The sequence below is a fragment of the Anomaloglossus baeobatrachus genome, chromosome 8 (genome assembly GCF_048569485.1).
Source record: "Anomaloglossus baeobatrachus isolate aAnoBae1 chromosome 8, aAnoBae1.hap1, whole genome shotgun sequence".
NCBI lineage: Eukaryota > Metazoa > Chordata > Amphibia > Anura > Aromobatidae > Anomaloglossus > Anomaloglossus baeobatrachus.
The window spans coordinates 232583383-232599544 of record NC_134360.1 but is presented as its reverse complement, the minus strand read 5'-3'; the positions used below and the strand labels follow the sequence as shown (position 1 = coordinate 232599544).

General features: G+C 43.6%; 1 protein-coding gene across 1 annotated transcript in view; it reads right to left on the bottom strand.

Annotated features, from left to right (window-relative positions):
- The window catches only part of JAK1 (Janus kinase 1), a 178369-nt gene that overhangs the window by 160226 nt on the left and 1981 nt on the right, over positions 1-16162 (bottom strand). Inside the window, exon 2 of the mRNA XM_075320348.1 lies at positions 5879-5978. The gene's annotated coding sequence lies outside the window, so the exon portion shown is untranslated. The remainder of the gene's footprint in view (positions 1-5878; positions 5979-16162) is intronic.

Sequence of the window (16162 nt, the reverse complement as noted above, 5' to 3'; positions counted from 1 at the left end):
ATAGTGGCAGCTTATCCAGGAGGAAATTTAGGAGCCAGTCAGACATTTTTTCCCTCCAATACTAATCAGTAAAACAACACTGCAAGAAAGTAAAGGCCACTTCATAAATAACGAGATCGCTAACGACATTGTTGCTACGTCACAGTTTCTGTGACGAAACAACGACTTCACCAACGATCTCGTTATGTTTGACACGTACCAACGATCCGCCCCCTGCTGCGAGATTGTTGGTCGTTGCTGAATGTCCTGGGCCATTTTTGGCTTGTTGGAGTCCTGCTGGGCAGGATGGACCTGTATGTTTGACACCTACCAACGATCTCGGTAACGACCTAGATGAGAACTTAAAAGTGTGACACGTAGGCGTGTAGTTGCGTCACCTTTTCCGCGCCCCCTCTGCACCGATTGGTTGGTGCTGAGAACAGTACTGCATTCTGATTGGGTATCGCTTCATACTTTGTTCCTTTTTGAGCCTTGCTTTGAGAATAGAATCTGCGACTACACCCGGATTCATTCGTACTTTGTTCCCGATTGGGAACGAAGGAGGGATGAATCCGGGTGCAGATGCAGGTTCGATCCGAAAAGCAAGCAAGCAACAGGGAACAAAGTACGAATGAAGCCAGGTGGAGTCGCAGGTTCTATCCTCAAAGCAAGGCTCAACAAGGAACAAAGGATTAATCGATACAAAGTTGCCTTCTAGGCCGGCCGCCTAATCAGAACGCAGTATTGGCCACCAAACGGAGCGGAGGGGTGTGGAAAAAGCGACGCATATGCACGCCTACGTGGCTTACAGCGTCAAACACTACGCCCCTATTCGCGGTCGGAAACTTTACATAGCTGCTGTGTGACAGGGTCCCAACGACTATCGTTCTAGAAGTCGCTGCATCGTTACTAAAGTCGTTGGGAAAATGACTGTGTGACATCTCACCAACGACTTAACAACGATCCGGAAACTGTGACGTAGTAACGATCTCGTTATGTGTGACTGGACCTTAAGGCTCCAGCCGCAAAAGTCTTGTAGCTGCAAGGGCGTTGGATCATATCTTAGGTCATGCAAGCGGCCACAGGCATGCATGTCACTTAGCAATAATTTATCAATTTTGAATTCTGGGAGTAAAGCAGTTTGAAAATCCGCAAAATTTGTGCACTGCTCATTAAAAATCCTGGCCAGTGCCATCAACTTTTTGAGAAGAAAGGCAGTGTTTAGCCAAAGGGGGTGCAGCCACCAAAGCAAAAGTGGTAAAACGATAACATAAATGTACTGTAACTCCAAGAGCACATTTCTTGCAGTGGTGCGCAGCAGCTGAAAGATGTGCCAAATCCATTCAGAGGCGAACTCATTTCAATGAATTTGGCTCATCTTACTGCAGTGCAAGCCATTAAGGCTGGCGGGCAAAATGCCAGTGTTAAAGAATGGGGGGAGCCCAAGAGGCCATGTATTGCCCTCTCTGGCAGAGGTGATACGCAGCAACCACGTGGCCTATCTGAATCACGTCTACCAAAGTCCAAAGAGAGACGATGAAGAAACTTTGCAAAAAATCTGCTACTTCTTTACCATTAGCGTTGTAAATACAGCTCCTCTGCTGACTTATCTGTCTCCTTGGTTACAAATAATAAGCAAACCCTGTGTGGTGTAATCCTATATCATTAGCCCCAATACACTCATTATAAAGGCTCCTGTCAAAAGGTGGAATCATTATTTACACTTCTACACTTTTTTCTCTTCCCTGCTTCCAGGAGCCATAACTTTTTATATTCCCATTGTCATAGATGCTTTGTTTATTTACAGGACGCATTGTAGTTTTGAATGACACCATATAATGTAGAGAAATAATGTAGGACTAGGGTGGAATTGAAGAAAAAGTAACATTTTGATATTTTTTTATTGAGTATCACTTTATGATCAAAATGGCCTGTTAAGTGTTAAACAGGTCATGGTGAAGGCAATGCCAAATTTACATACCGTATTTTTTGGATTATAAAGACACACTTTTCCTTCCAAAAATTTGGGAGGAAAGTGAGGGGTGCGTCTTATAATCTGAATGTGGCTTACCGGGGTGGTGGAGAGCGGTCGCAAGAGGCCGGGGTAAGGCTATGTGCGCACAGTGCGTTTTTCGCTGTGTTTTTGGTCTTAAAACTGCATGACTTTGCTTCCCCAGAAAAGTCTGAGTTTTTGGTTTTGCTCTCCACACAATGCAGTTTTCTTTTAGGTGCGGCCAAAAACACAATAATGCTGCATCTTTGTGGTCACAAAAAGGCAACGTGCGCACATAGCCTAATGCTGCGGCTGGTGCAGGGGGGGGGTCGGTGTCTGTGGTGGATGGTGTATGGGGGGGGGGGTCTGCCGTGGACGGTGCATGGGGGCAGGGGTCTGCGGCGGATGGTGCATGGGGGCAGGGGTCTGCGGCGGATGGTGCATGGGGGCAGGGGTCTGCGGTGTACGGTGCATGGGGGCAGGGGTCTGCGGTGGACGGTGCATGGGGGCAGGGGTCTGCAGCGGACGGTGCATGGGGGGGGGGGATCTGCGGCGGGACGGTGCATGGGGGGGGTCTGCGGTGGACGGTGCATGGGGGCAGGGGTCTGCGGCGGACGGTGCATGGGGGCAGGGGTCTGCGGCGGACGGTGCATGGGGGCAGGGGTCTGCGGCGGACGGTGCATGGGGGCAGGGGTCTGCGGCGGACGTTGCATGGGGGCAGGGGTCTGCGGCGGACGGTGCATGGGGGCAGGGGTCTGCGGCGGACGGTGCATGGGGGCAGGGGTCTGCGGCGGACGGTGCATGGGGGCAGGGGTCTGCGGCGGACGGTGCATGGGGGCAGGGGTCTGCGGCGGACGGTGCATGGGGGCAGGGGTCTGCGGTGGACGGTGCATGGGGGCAGGGGTCTGCGGCGGATGGTGCATGGGGGCAGGGGTCTGCGGTGGACGGTGCATGGGGGTAGGGGTCTGCGGCGGATGGTGCATGGGGCAGGGGTCTGCGGCGGATGGTGCATGGGGGAGGGAGGGTGGGGTTAGTTCAGCGGCGGATGGTGCGTGGGAAAGGTGGTGGGGGGGGGTCAGCGGCGGATGGAGCGGGGGCGACTGTGCGGTGCCTGTAGCTGCTGTGCGGGGTCTCCGGCGGCTGCTGCTGGGGTGGCTGTGCAGGGTCTCCGGCGGCTGGACTAGCGCTACGGGTCGGGCAGTGAGGACTTCAAATAATGCCGCCCGGAGTCAGCGCGTGCACAGATGGAGCTCTCAGCTCAAGCTCTCGGCCCATTAATCTCCCTCCAGCGGACCTTCAGGAACATGGCCCCTGGAGGTGGTGCTTGCGCAGATGAGATCTTTGCTTGCCATTGAGCCTAGAGCTCAATCTGCACTGACTCCGGGCACCATTTCTTTGAATCCCTCACCGCCCGCGGCCGCCGCACCAGCAGCACCAGCACGGGAGCCCGACCCTCCACCGCAGCCCCAGCACAGCCTACAGTTTCTGGGACACCCACCGCCACTGCATCCTGTGATTTCTCCACCACTACTACTGCCCCCTCCAGTAAGACCCCACCGGATTACAAGACGGACCCCATTTTTTTTTTCTTCACCTTTTTTTTTGCTCTGAATTTGGGGTGCGTCTCATAATCCAGTGTCTCTTAGAAAACGAAAACTACCGTATACATTTAAATAATAAGTACATTAATGTCTTCAGTAGCCAGACTCTGCAAGCTAAAGGTTTTTTTTACTTTTTGGTTGACAACGTAGTATCAGGGCTTGTTTTTTTTGGCGAATAAGTTGTAGCTTTTATTGGTGACCATATGACCTTCTCTTTTTGGGAATTGCAAGGTTTTTTTTTTTAAAAAAGTAATTTTTATATTTTAATCTTTTATTTTTTCACATTAGGTGTTCACTATGTGAGATAAATATGTTAACATTATATCCATTTGGACAGTTGTACATGTCGAGATACCAAGTCTATTTCTTTTTTTATTTATTAAAGATTTCTTAGGTTGGGATGACAAGGCGGCAATATGAACTTATGTATTTCTTTTATGTTTTTATTACAGTTATTATATTTGAACCCTCCCCACACAATACTGAAGTCTTGCAGTCACAGTCAGGGCTTCATTGTAGTACTACAGTAAGAAACAAGGACTTTGTGGTGGCATCGAATGGGCTTGAGACTTATGGCTGCCACGTCGGAAGCCTTTTAAATGCCGCTGTTACATTTGACCATAGCATAAAGGAATAGTTGCAATCAGACTTCACTCTATTCACAGCGGTTTCTTTCGGGTGGCAGTTTTATATCTCAGCCGGCACCCGCGGTGCTGTGTGGATCTGGCTCAGCTCACGGGTCGGCTCCATGCATAGCTGGTGCACGTCCGCTGTATGTGTATGGTGGTAGATGCCAAAAGGTTAAAGCATTTCAAAACCTTTAAAAATAAAAAAAGCTGCACTGCAGCGTCCTCCCGAAAGCTTAAAGAGGTGGCCCATTACACAGCATAGTGGCCACACATTGATGGAAAGCTCATAAAGAAGGCTTTTCTCAAATACCTTGTGTAGCCAACTGTGCCTCTGAGCGTTGCTATTGTGGTCCACTCATCCCCATCTCTGTGACCTCTGAGATCCAGTGAAGTCACGTTAACTTCCATTTGACTCGACATCACCGAGGACGGCCCCAGTCTTCATGAGTGACTGGACTGTGGGTGGCGTTTCACAGCTCGTCACATCCCAGCGTCATAGCCCAGCATCTCGCGCACGCTCTCCTTCACCCTGCAGCGCCGCAAGCAAGAGCGATGCTGGGCTGTGATGAGTGGTGAAACTCCCCCAACAGCCAAGTCACTAATGGAGACTGGGGTTGGCCTCGGTGATGTCGGGTAAACTGGATCTCAGAGGTCAAGGAGCCACATGATGGGGATGACCGGACCGCGATAGCGCCGCTCAGAGGCACAGTTGGCTACACAAGGCATATGAGAAACACCTTCTTTAGAAGCTTTACATCGAGATATGGCCGCTGTACTGTGCAGCGAACCACCTCTTTAATAAGTCTTTGGTTATTGCTGGCAAATGTCCCCTACCCGTCCTGTTGTGCATTTCTATGAATTGAAGGAATTCTCCCTATGCCCAGAAAACCGGCGGTGAGGCAGATTGTCATGATTTTAGGAGCTCTACACATCCACAGTGTCCATACTCCCATCCACCTAGACCAGGGATCAGCACACTAGCTGTTGTGTAACTACAATGACCAGCATTCCCAGATAGCCACAAACCATCAGTACTTGATGAGAGTTGTAGTTTAAAAGCTTAAGTGCCGCAGGTTGCTAATCCCTAATATAGGCTGTAGTCTCAAAAGTTACTGCACTACAAATACTGCCCATGTTTTTCTCTTTTTCTACCAGATATGATATGACCCCTTCAAAAGCGGTCCACAGTCAGGGCAAGGAGGACCTAAAGAATATTAGACAGCTGGATTTGATGTTATGGTTGATTGATGCATCCAAGGGCCATTTTCACACAGGGAAATAAAATGAAGTAGCAACCAAAACCGAATCTCTACAGGCCCTCATTGCTGCATGAGAGAGCAGCAGCGCATGAGAGAGCAGCAGCGCATGATGGTGTAATCCCGCTATACACTGCGTATAGATCCCATGCAGATGGGCACTAGTAGAACATATGCACCTCCACGCTGTCCCTTTTGGGACCTGTAATAATTTGCTGTAAAGTGCTAAATCTCTGCTGTAGCCCCTTCATTCTCAGGGATGTCAGACCCCAATGATCATACAGAGATGGCATACTCGACCAACAACACATCACTTAAGATAGGACATAGTAACACCCATTTATCCTAAAGATTGCCCAATATCATTTAACATTTGGATATGATAAAGTCATGATATACTTTTTTTTTTTTTTTACTTACAGAACATCTCTTCTGTTAAAACAGCTGCAACCGATGCTGCAAAATGGATTACATGCCGTTCATTTCCGCCTCAGCATAAATCCAGTATCGTGTGCAAAATCTAAAAAGAATAAACAAAAAATATCATTCTCTCTTGTCCATTAAACAAGCATTTGCCACAATGTTTTATAAAAAAAAAAAAAAAAAGCAGTGGACAACTCTGCAAACAGTCATGATTTTTCATTCTGCCATTGTGTATACAGCTCTAATGCAGGCCGATGTGTCTCTATGGTTACAGAGTACAAACCCTGCACAGTCTGAGGTCTCACGTTTGATTTTTTACGTACAGAGAAATAAAAAATATCCAAGTGGCATCAGCGGTTTTCATCCAATTTCCATAGCTGAATTTCAAGTATGAATAAATAAAATTACAAAGCTTCTTCTAATCATTACAATGTTTATCAAGAACGATTCTCCAATAAATTATTACCTTGTATGTCACCTTTCCAAACACGTGAGCCAAGAGCAAATCGGCCAAAGCCCCGCACAGTATTTTATGTAAACTACACAGGAATACGTCAAAACTGCAAGAATGTGACTGGCCCCATGGAAATCACAATAATCCATTCCCGACCTTGGACAAAATTGTACGGACTGGGTTCTCTCCATACACGGAGGGCAAATAATGGAGGCTGCGCCCGCCACTGGCAGCAGCTTCCAATCCCTGCCACATGACCATTTAGTAGATAAACATAAGCAGCGGACACCACACATATGGTAAGGAAAGATAGGTGCTACAAACCCATACAGCAAAACAAAGCAAGTACAGTGGCATGCAAAAGATTATACACCCCTGGTCAAAATTACTTGTATTGTGAAGGCATAAAGTTGAAGATGAAACAATTCCTTTGTATTTGAGGCCAAAAAAATATTTTCTTTTTCTTTTACTTTTTAATTAAGAAAAAAGGAAAATGGGCTGATGTTTAAGTTTGGGCTCCCTGCATGGTTAGTACCTAGTAGCACCCTCTTTGGCAAGTATTACAGCTGGTCAACGCTTTTTGCAGCAGCCAAGAGTCTTACAATTTTTGTTTGAGGGATTTTCATTTATTCTTCCTTGGAAAAGACATCCAGTTCTGGGAGGTTCCCGGCTCGTCTTCCAGTTCCGGGAGGTTCCCGACTCGTCTTCCAGTTCCGGGAGGTTCCCGGCTCGTCTTCCAGTTCCGGGAGATTCCCGGCTCGTTTTCCAGTTCCGTGAGATTCCCGGCTCGTCTTCCAGTTCCGTGAGATTCCCGGCTCGTCTTCCAGTTCCGTGAGATTCCCGGCTCGTCTTCCAGTTCCGTGAGATTCCCGGCTCGTCTTCCAGTTCCGTGAGATTCCCGGCTCGTCTTCCAGTTCCGTGAGATTCCCGGCTCGTCTTCCAGTTCCGTGAGATTCCCGGCTCGTCTTCCAGTTCCGTGAGATTCCCGGCTCGTCTTCCAGTTCCGTGAGATTCCCGGCTCGTCTTCCAGTTCCGTGAGATTCCCGGCTCGTCTTCCAGTTCCGTGAGATTCCCGGCTCGTTTTCCAGTTCTGTGAGGTTCCTGGCTCATCTTGCATGCTCTGCTCTTTTGAAGTCTAGCCACAGATTTTCAATGATGTTGAGATAAGAGGACTGTGAGGGCCATTGTAAAACCTTCAGCTTGCACCTTTTGAGGTCGTCTATTGTGGAATTTAACGTGTGTTTAGGATCATTATCAATTTACAGAAGCCATGTTCTTTTCTCCTCTTTTTAACTTCAGCTTTTTTTTACAGAGCATGTTCTGTTTCCATCAAGAATTTGGTGAAATTTCATTGAATCCATTCTTCCCTCTACCAGTGAAATGTTACCCGTGCCACTGGCTGCACCACCACCTTAGAGCATGATTGATCCACCTCCATGCTTAATGGTTGGCAAATGTTCTTTTCCTGAAACTCCGTGTCCTTTTTTCTACACCCACTAACAGGCTAATTTAGGTCTGACAGCTTGATCAAAAAGTTATCTGAGAACACAAATCTCCAAAAGGTGATCAAACCCATATTATATATATATATATTTTTTTTATTTTTTTTCATTTATTTATTATTTTGCTAAAAAACAAAGCTAATGTGTCATCTGTAACTTTATGCCTTTTTGAGATCATTTCATCTTCAACTTGCTTAACTGTTCACAATAACAGTAATTTTGACCAGAGGTGCCCAAACATTTGCATGCCACTGTACATCAACACACAAAAGCATAAAGAGGTAGCTATAGAAAGTGAGTTATGCGCATCGAATAAAAATATAGATTATTAGGTGAATAAGTACAAATAATACATGCAGCAAAAAAATCCATTAAAAAAAAAAACTGTTAAAAAGTGCAAAATAGCACAAAACTAAATATAAGACCTTCCAAACACCATAAGTGCTGGGGTTAAAAATAACTCCCAGTTCATCATTTTACAAGGCAAACCACTACATAGAAAACACAATAGTGTATATTACACATTCTCACATCCCAAGATCAAAGAAAAGCTGTGCAACATATGAAGGTCCAAGATAATGAACCAAATAGAGTCTAGCAATAGGTATAGGAATACTTATAAATGTTACTAGAGTGAATACTACAAAAAAGCCAAGGAGGTATGCCAAAAGAGAATGGGACGGATATAGGGTGTGAGAGGGCATCACCACAAATGTGACTTCCTCAGGGATAATGATGACTTTTGCAAAAAATTTCTGACAGCCACATTTATTTGGTCCCATCACGTATAGGCTTTAGATTCCAGGACACCAATGGGTTAACATTACAGTTAGAGACCCTCTTGAACCCCCATCATCGCCATCTTTGTCCTTGTACTCCCACAGGTCGGGCTTCAGAGGAGATTGTTATTTTTGCCATATAATGCTATACTGAAGTATTGCGCTATATGGCAGAACCGATCAAGCAAACCCAGACTGAATTTGTTTGGGTGAGAGAAAAAAAAGAAAAAAAAAGAAAAAAATGAAGTTTTAAACAAAATGAAATAAAAGTTTGAATAAGCCCCTCTTCCAAATTTAAAATAATTAAAAAAAAAAAAATAAAGCCCACCACATTCTGTATCAGCACTTCCAGAAAATTATGAAATACTAGCTTAAGAATCTAACAAACCTAAAGTACACTAAAAAATATAAAATAAAAATTAAAAAAAAAAAGCCCTTAAGTGGAATTTTTTTTAGTTATCTTGAATTCCATCCCCTAAGAACAAAAAAAAGTGTAATAAAAAAAAAACAAAAAAAAACATTGTACATATCCCAAAATGATACTGATAAAAATTACATCTCACCACAAAGCTGGCAACATACACCAATTTTTTTGTTATCCATACATACGGTAGTTTACTTTCTTAAACCACTAACACATAAGACAAACTATACAATCTTCATATCGTAATGGAATTGAAGATCTCAGGTAATTTTTACTATACAGAAGATAAAGAAATAAAAATTGGTGGCAGAGTTAAATACAATGCTTCCATATAGGGAAAGAGGGGAAACAATATATATATAAAAAAAAAGGAAAATATATACTGGAAATAATGCACTTTGTGACAAAGTGCATTATTTTATAATGCACTTTGTGGCAAATGCATAGATTAGTTGATGTGACCCCTGTGGGCTAAGAATAGTTGGAATAACAAGTAACAATAAAGTGTAACACTCACAATACACCCCAACCGATAGCAACCCAGCTCTGTCCCCTCCGATCTGTCTTGCAGCCGTTGGTTAGCATATCTAACACTCCGTTCTGCCTTATACATAACACCACAGATAAGTAACGTGCCAAACGAACTCATCATTACATTTTGCATAATCAAATTCATACCAAATTGCAGCCGTTGTCAGGTCTTTCCATAAAAGGAAGACATTTGCATAGATAATGGTTTTCCATAAACTGTAATCATGCCATATTACAAATGACAGCTGCATAGGTCAGGGTCATATGCGTCTATCAGACAAAGAAGTTGCTTGACAGCTCCACCATTTTTTCAGAGGCATTCCTGTGGATGGGACCCCCAGCAATCAGGAGTGATCTTGGATGATAACTGAAGCTAAGCGTGCAATTTCCCTGCATCACCAACACAAGAGATATGAAGCATAACACTGTACCCACTGTGCTGCGAGTAATGCCCAGGCGTGGCAGGTCCCACACAAAGAAAGACTGTAATTGTAGAGAAGAGTGACACCATCCCCAAGTGAAGGGTGAGCTCACCAACTGTAAAGTATCAGTATATAACTGGCAAACAAGCCATGCAACAGATAGAGAAGAACTTGTGCATTTCCAAGACTTTCAGGCCAGAGCTTAGTAAAGTTAATAACCTACACTATTAGTCTGTTCGCACATTGCGTTTTTGTCTTGCATTTTGGTCGAGTTTTAAACTGCACTGTGTCAAATGACAAAATGCTTGCATTTTGCTTCACCGTGAAAGTCTATTAGAAATCAAAATTTCCATCCGCACGTTGCTTTTTTTTTTTTTTTAGGCAGCGTTTGTTTGACAAATATGTCAAAATCTTTGCCTAAAAAAAGCAGCATGTCATTTCTTCATTGCGTTTTGTGAACATTTTCCACCCATTGACTTCCCAATCTCAAAACGTACTGTACAAAATGCGGCCAAAATGCAGGGAAAACGCGGTCAAAATGCATGCGTTTTGACAGCGTTCTTTTTGTTAAGCGCAGTGTTTACATTTGTCAAAAGCGTGCAGTTTAGTTGTCAAGCCAGAATGCAGTGTGCGGACATACCCTTATTGCACACGATGGCAATAGTCCATTGTTCAAGGTGCATGAAGTTCATTTGTAAATCAATCAGCACTTCTACCTGATATAAACATACAGCTGTCCTGTTGTATAGTAAATCTTAACGGGGGGGTTTACAGGCAAAAAAACAAAACAAAAAAAAAAAAACATTTAAAAATAATTTATGATACATATAGTTCTTTTCATGCTGATAATCCTGCAGCCGTTCTATTCCCAATCCCAGTAGATTGTTTATTTCAGCAGAACGACAGTCGATACGTATACACCCGACCCCGGCTGCACAACCTGTGGCCTTCGATGCCATTCTATGCAAGCATTTGCAGGTTGCTCAAATGTATTATTTTTTTTTTTATTAAAAGAGCAGTGTGTAATTTGAGAGCAAGAATCTGCATGTACAAATTATGCATGGACATATATAGATAGACCTGATGGATGATTCTTAGCCACTCAGGCCTCATACACGCATGATCCATCATTTCAGAGTGTTAAGGTCAATAAGTTGCTAGTTAAAACTATAAGGCTAAGTACACATGCTGCAAAAATTGTCTGCATGAAATCTGCACCTTCTGGCAAAAAAAAAAAAACACCCCAAAAAAACATGCGTTTTGTTGTGGGGTTTTTTATGCCACTTTTTTTTTTTTCTAAGTCAATGGGTGGAAGGGCTTTTTTTTTACCAACAATTGACATGCTGCAGTTTATTTTCTGCAAAAAAAAAAAAATGTAAGTAAAAAATAAACAACCTACACACAGCACTTCAGAATTCTCATTGACTTTGCTGGCATAGTGATAGACATGCAGATTTGGACCAAGTCTGCATTAAAAAAAAAAAAAAAACACTATGCGCACAAGGCCTTAGAAAAAAAAAAAGACTTGCTTTTCATATGTTCAGGCTTCTGAGCGTCTCTGCAGGTGTCCAAAAAAAAAACCACTTGGAAGATGCTCAATACATAATAATAGGAGTCAATGGGAACATTTAAAAAAACACAGGTGTCTTGTGAATTTTTTTTCATTGTTTTTGATTTAGAAAAAAAAAATTAAAATTGTAATTGTTTAAGAAAGCCACACACCAGTAAAAAGAGCACTACCTTCACAAAAACAAAAACTGAAAAAAAAAATAAGTGTTGAAAAAAGTACTCAAGTAATGACGAAAGAAAACATGACACTTCAGGTTTACAAACTTTGGAGAAGAGAAAAAAAAAAAAAAAAAAAAGATTCCGGATTTTTTTTTTTTGCTTTAAAAAAAAAAAAAAATTAATTAAAAAAAATGGGAAAAAAAGGATATTTTTTTATTGTCTGAAAGAAATCGTTGTGTGCACTTTTCTTAAAAACGGCAATTTAAAAAAGAAAAAAAAAAATCTTTATTAAGAGGATTGCTGTGTGTGCCGTATGATGAAATCCCCAGCAATTCGCCTCCATCCTCTGCCGTCCAGATTGATATTTGTCTCACTTTGCAGCAGCTCTAAAGTGGAGGGGTCTGAAGTGGAGCACCAGCCGCAATCATATCCATTAGACTATGTGCCCACGCTGCGGAAAATGCGCGGATTTTGCCGCGGATTTCTCGCGGAAAAGCCGCGGATTTCCCGAAAATCTACAGCTCAGGCACCTCCCAGCCATTTCTATGGCATTTTGGAAATGCTGTGCCCACGCTGCGGATTTTTCCGCAGCGGATTTCGTGCGGATTTTGATCCGGAAAAATCTGCAACATGTCAATTATTGTTGCGGATTTTCATCCGGATTTTGGCTTTAAAATTGGGGGAAAAAAACAAAACAAATCCGCACCAAAATCCGCATCAAATCCGCGGCAATTCCGCGGTAAATCCGCACCTTTGAAAAGGTGCGGATTTTGCGGGAAAGCTGCGGATTTTGATGCAGAAAAATCTCCCGTGGACACATAGCCTTATACCATACAAAAAGACCTTCCTACTGCACCCCACCCAAATTAAAAAAAAAATTACATTTGGCGACGTCCTATGCTGAAGCAGAGATCAGGCTGAATTAGCAGAACTCTCATGCTGGATCTCGATGTTACAGATAATAACTATATTGCAGTTCCAAAAAAAGAGGAAGTCTGTGGATGACGAATGTAACAAAATTACCATCATATCTACTATCGGCCAATTATACTGCGGCTGACAGCTGCAGCTTATAAACAGGATACAGCCCAGAGGTTTACCCAGCAAGCAAGAAAACATTGGAGAATTGCAACAAGGGGGCTGCAACAAGAGAGATGTTTACATTCTTTAACACTAGAACTACTGGACTCGTGACACCTATATAGAAATACATAGTGCAAAGTAGTCAAAATGACTACCTCAGTAGTTCTAGTGTTAAATGGCGAAGAAATCTGAGTATGAAGCAACACTAATAATGTAACACTATGCAAGACACTGCTGAGGTGTAACTTATGGAACAAATTGTATTGTAACATTCAACAACAATATATTAAGTGCACAAAAAGTGCAAAAACAATGACAAGGCTGCAGGCTCTACAAACAGCTGATCAGCAGGGACTAGGCCCACCACTGATCTGATATAGATGCCTTATTCTAAGGATATAGAAAAAAAAAATGATGAGACATACTTCATTTTATCATGTACAGTGGAGCCTTGGATTACGAGCATAATTGGTTCCGGGAGTGAGCTCTTAAACCAAGTTACTCTTATATAAAAGCAAGTTTTCCCATAGGAAATAATTGAAACAAAGATAATTCGTTCCACAACCCAAAAATATTTATACTGTTTATACAAACTTATTACAGTAATACAAAATAATGTCCTGTATTAAAAAAAAATTATTACAGTACACTAATACCAAATACTGTACAGTACAGTAAAGTCTGTCACCATTTTCTGTGACGTAGCAGCGACGTGCTGTCGCTGTGTGTGACATCCAGCAACGAGCTGGCCCCTGCTGTGAGGTCGCCGCTCGTTGCTGAATGTCCTGCTTCATTTTTTGCTCGTTGCTCTCCCGCTGTGAAGCGCACATCGCTGTGTGTGACAGCGAGAGAGCGACGAAATGAAGCGAGCAGGGAGCCTGCGTCTGGCAGCCTGCGGTAAGCTGTAACCAAGGTAAACATCGGGTAACTAAGGGAAGCCCTTTCCTTGGTTACGCGATATTTACCTTTGTTACCAGCGTCCGCCGCTCTCACACTGCCTGTGCTGCCGGCTCCCTGCTCCCTGCATGCCAGAGTACACATCGGGTAAATAAGCAAGGGTTTGCTTATTAACCCGATGTGTACTCTGGCGTGCAGGGAGCCAGCGCTATGCGGTGTGTGCTGGTAACCAATGTAAATATCGGGTAACCAAGCCCTTGGTTACCCAATATTTACCTTAGTTACCCAGCGCAGCACCGCTTCCACTCGTCGCTGCTGGCTGGGGGTTGGTCACTGGTCGCTGGTGAGATCTGCCTGTTTGACAGCTCATCAGCGATCCTGATAAGGTCAGGTCGCCCGTCGTGATCGCTGCTGCGTCGCTATGTGTGAACCCAGCATTAGTGTCTGATATCCCCATTTTTGTATGTTTGTGTATTGAAAAAATCTTCAAGAAATACTTGGTTTAAAAAAAAAATGCTATGGTCTGAGCTCCCTCTGGTGGTGGCTACAAGCAGCTAAGAAGTTGTCATTTATCCCTTGCAAAGGAATAAGTATATATATATATATATATATATATATATATATATATATATATATATATATAATAAAATTGGGCTTTGACCACTAAAAAGATATTAAGATCCAAACAATACCCGAATTTATAACACTGACATTTACTTTTTTTTCTCAACAGTGTGAATGAATCATAAAAAGAATAAAGTACCGATATAGGACACCCAGAATTGGGGCCCCCAATTGTCAAAAGATGAAAGGAGTACAGGCCACAAGTTGCTGTGTGACCTAAAGTGCCTCCACAGGTGCAGGGTTTACAGACTTGTCTTCCATGGAGCACATCCGACAAAGAATTGGTCAAGAGCTGCCAGCAGCGGATCTTGATGATTTGCCCAAATATATTTAGTGGCAGGAAATTCCTGCAACCTTTAATAACCTCAGTGATAGCAGCCGAGGCACTAGTGTCGGGATTTCTGCCTGTGGCTCAAACTCCAGACTGAAGAAATCAAGATGTTTTGAAAATTTAGTTCCATTTTTTTCATCATTTGAATATCATTAACATGCCTATCGATCCTGTGATTTCCATAATTCCATGACATGTCCTTCTTAGTGTTGCATTTTTATTGTTTAAGAGTGAATAACAGCAGCAGCAATTGCATTACCGTGTTTAAAGGGAACCTGTCAGGTCCAATATGCAGCCAGAACCATGAGCAGTTCTGGATGCATATTGCTAATCCCTGCCTAACCGTCCCTGTATCTAGTAGCATAGATAAAGAGATCTATAGAAAAAGTATTTGTAAAAAACTTTTATCGTATGCTAATGAGTGTGGGACTAGTCCCCTGGGCGTTGCTTCCCTTGCTAATCGGCCCCCTTAGCATGCTAGCACGTCCCTGTGGTGTACTAACATACTAATGAATGCACAGTGTCAGAGGATGATCACCTCTCCGCTACCATCGTCGTCTGACACTGGATTTCGGCTCAGTGCTCAGTACCCCGGAGTTTCAGTCATGTGCACTACTTCAGTTTGAAGCCAGGACGTGTACACCCGGCTTTATAGTGCGCATGACCCAAACTCCGGGGTCATGCGCACTGAGCCGAAATCCAGCGTCAGGCGGCGATGGCAGCCGGAGAGGTGAGACTATCCTCTGACGCGGCGCATTCATTAGCATGTCCACAGGGGTGTACTACCATGCTAATGGAGCCGACTAGCCAGGGGAACGAACGCCCAGGGGACTAGTCCCCTCGCTCATTAGCATACGATAAAAGATCTTTAGAAATACTTTTTCTATAGATCCCTTTATCTATGCTAGTGTATACAGGGATCATTAGGCAGGGATTAGCAATATACACTCAGAACTGCTCGTGGTGCTGTGTGCATGCATATTGCACCTGACAGGTTCCCTTTAAATTAGAAAATTGCTGACGATGCGATCGCCAAACACACAAGTGTAGAGTCTCCAGTCAGCAAGGGTGCGTGCAGTCTGGGAGGTGGCACCGGGCGGCCGGCCCATCCTATACTTGTTTCTTCTTCCAGTAAATTAGATCTTATAAATAGTAAAATGTTTACATGTGATAATCCGAGGATTTACCAGCCCGAGTCATACACTAAACCAGACTTCTGCAATCAGTGACTCTCCGGCTGTGGTGACACTATAACTCTCAGCATGCCCTTACAGCAGTTTTGGCTTAAGCTACAAATTGTAGAACACTACCCTAAATTTGCCCCCTAACAAAGAGTGGAGGGTTGTCAAACATGGGGTTCAATGGGTCTGATCAATGAGACAAGCGGGCAAAATTGGCAGCAAGTTGTGGAAATTGCCACCAGAGTAACGGCAGTCCGACACCAGTCACTGTCTACCCACAATACACTTCACCCTGTAAAATTTACTCCCTTAAGATGCTCGTCAT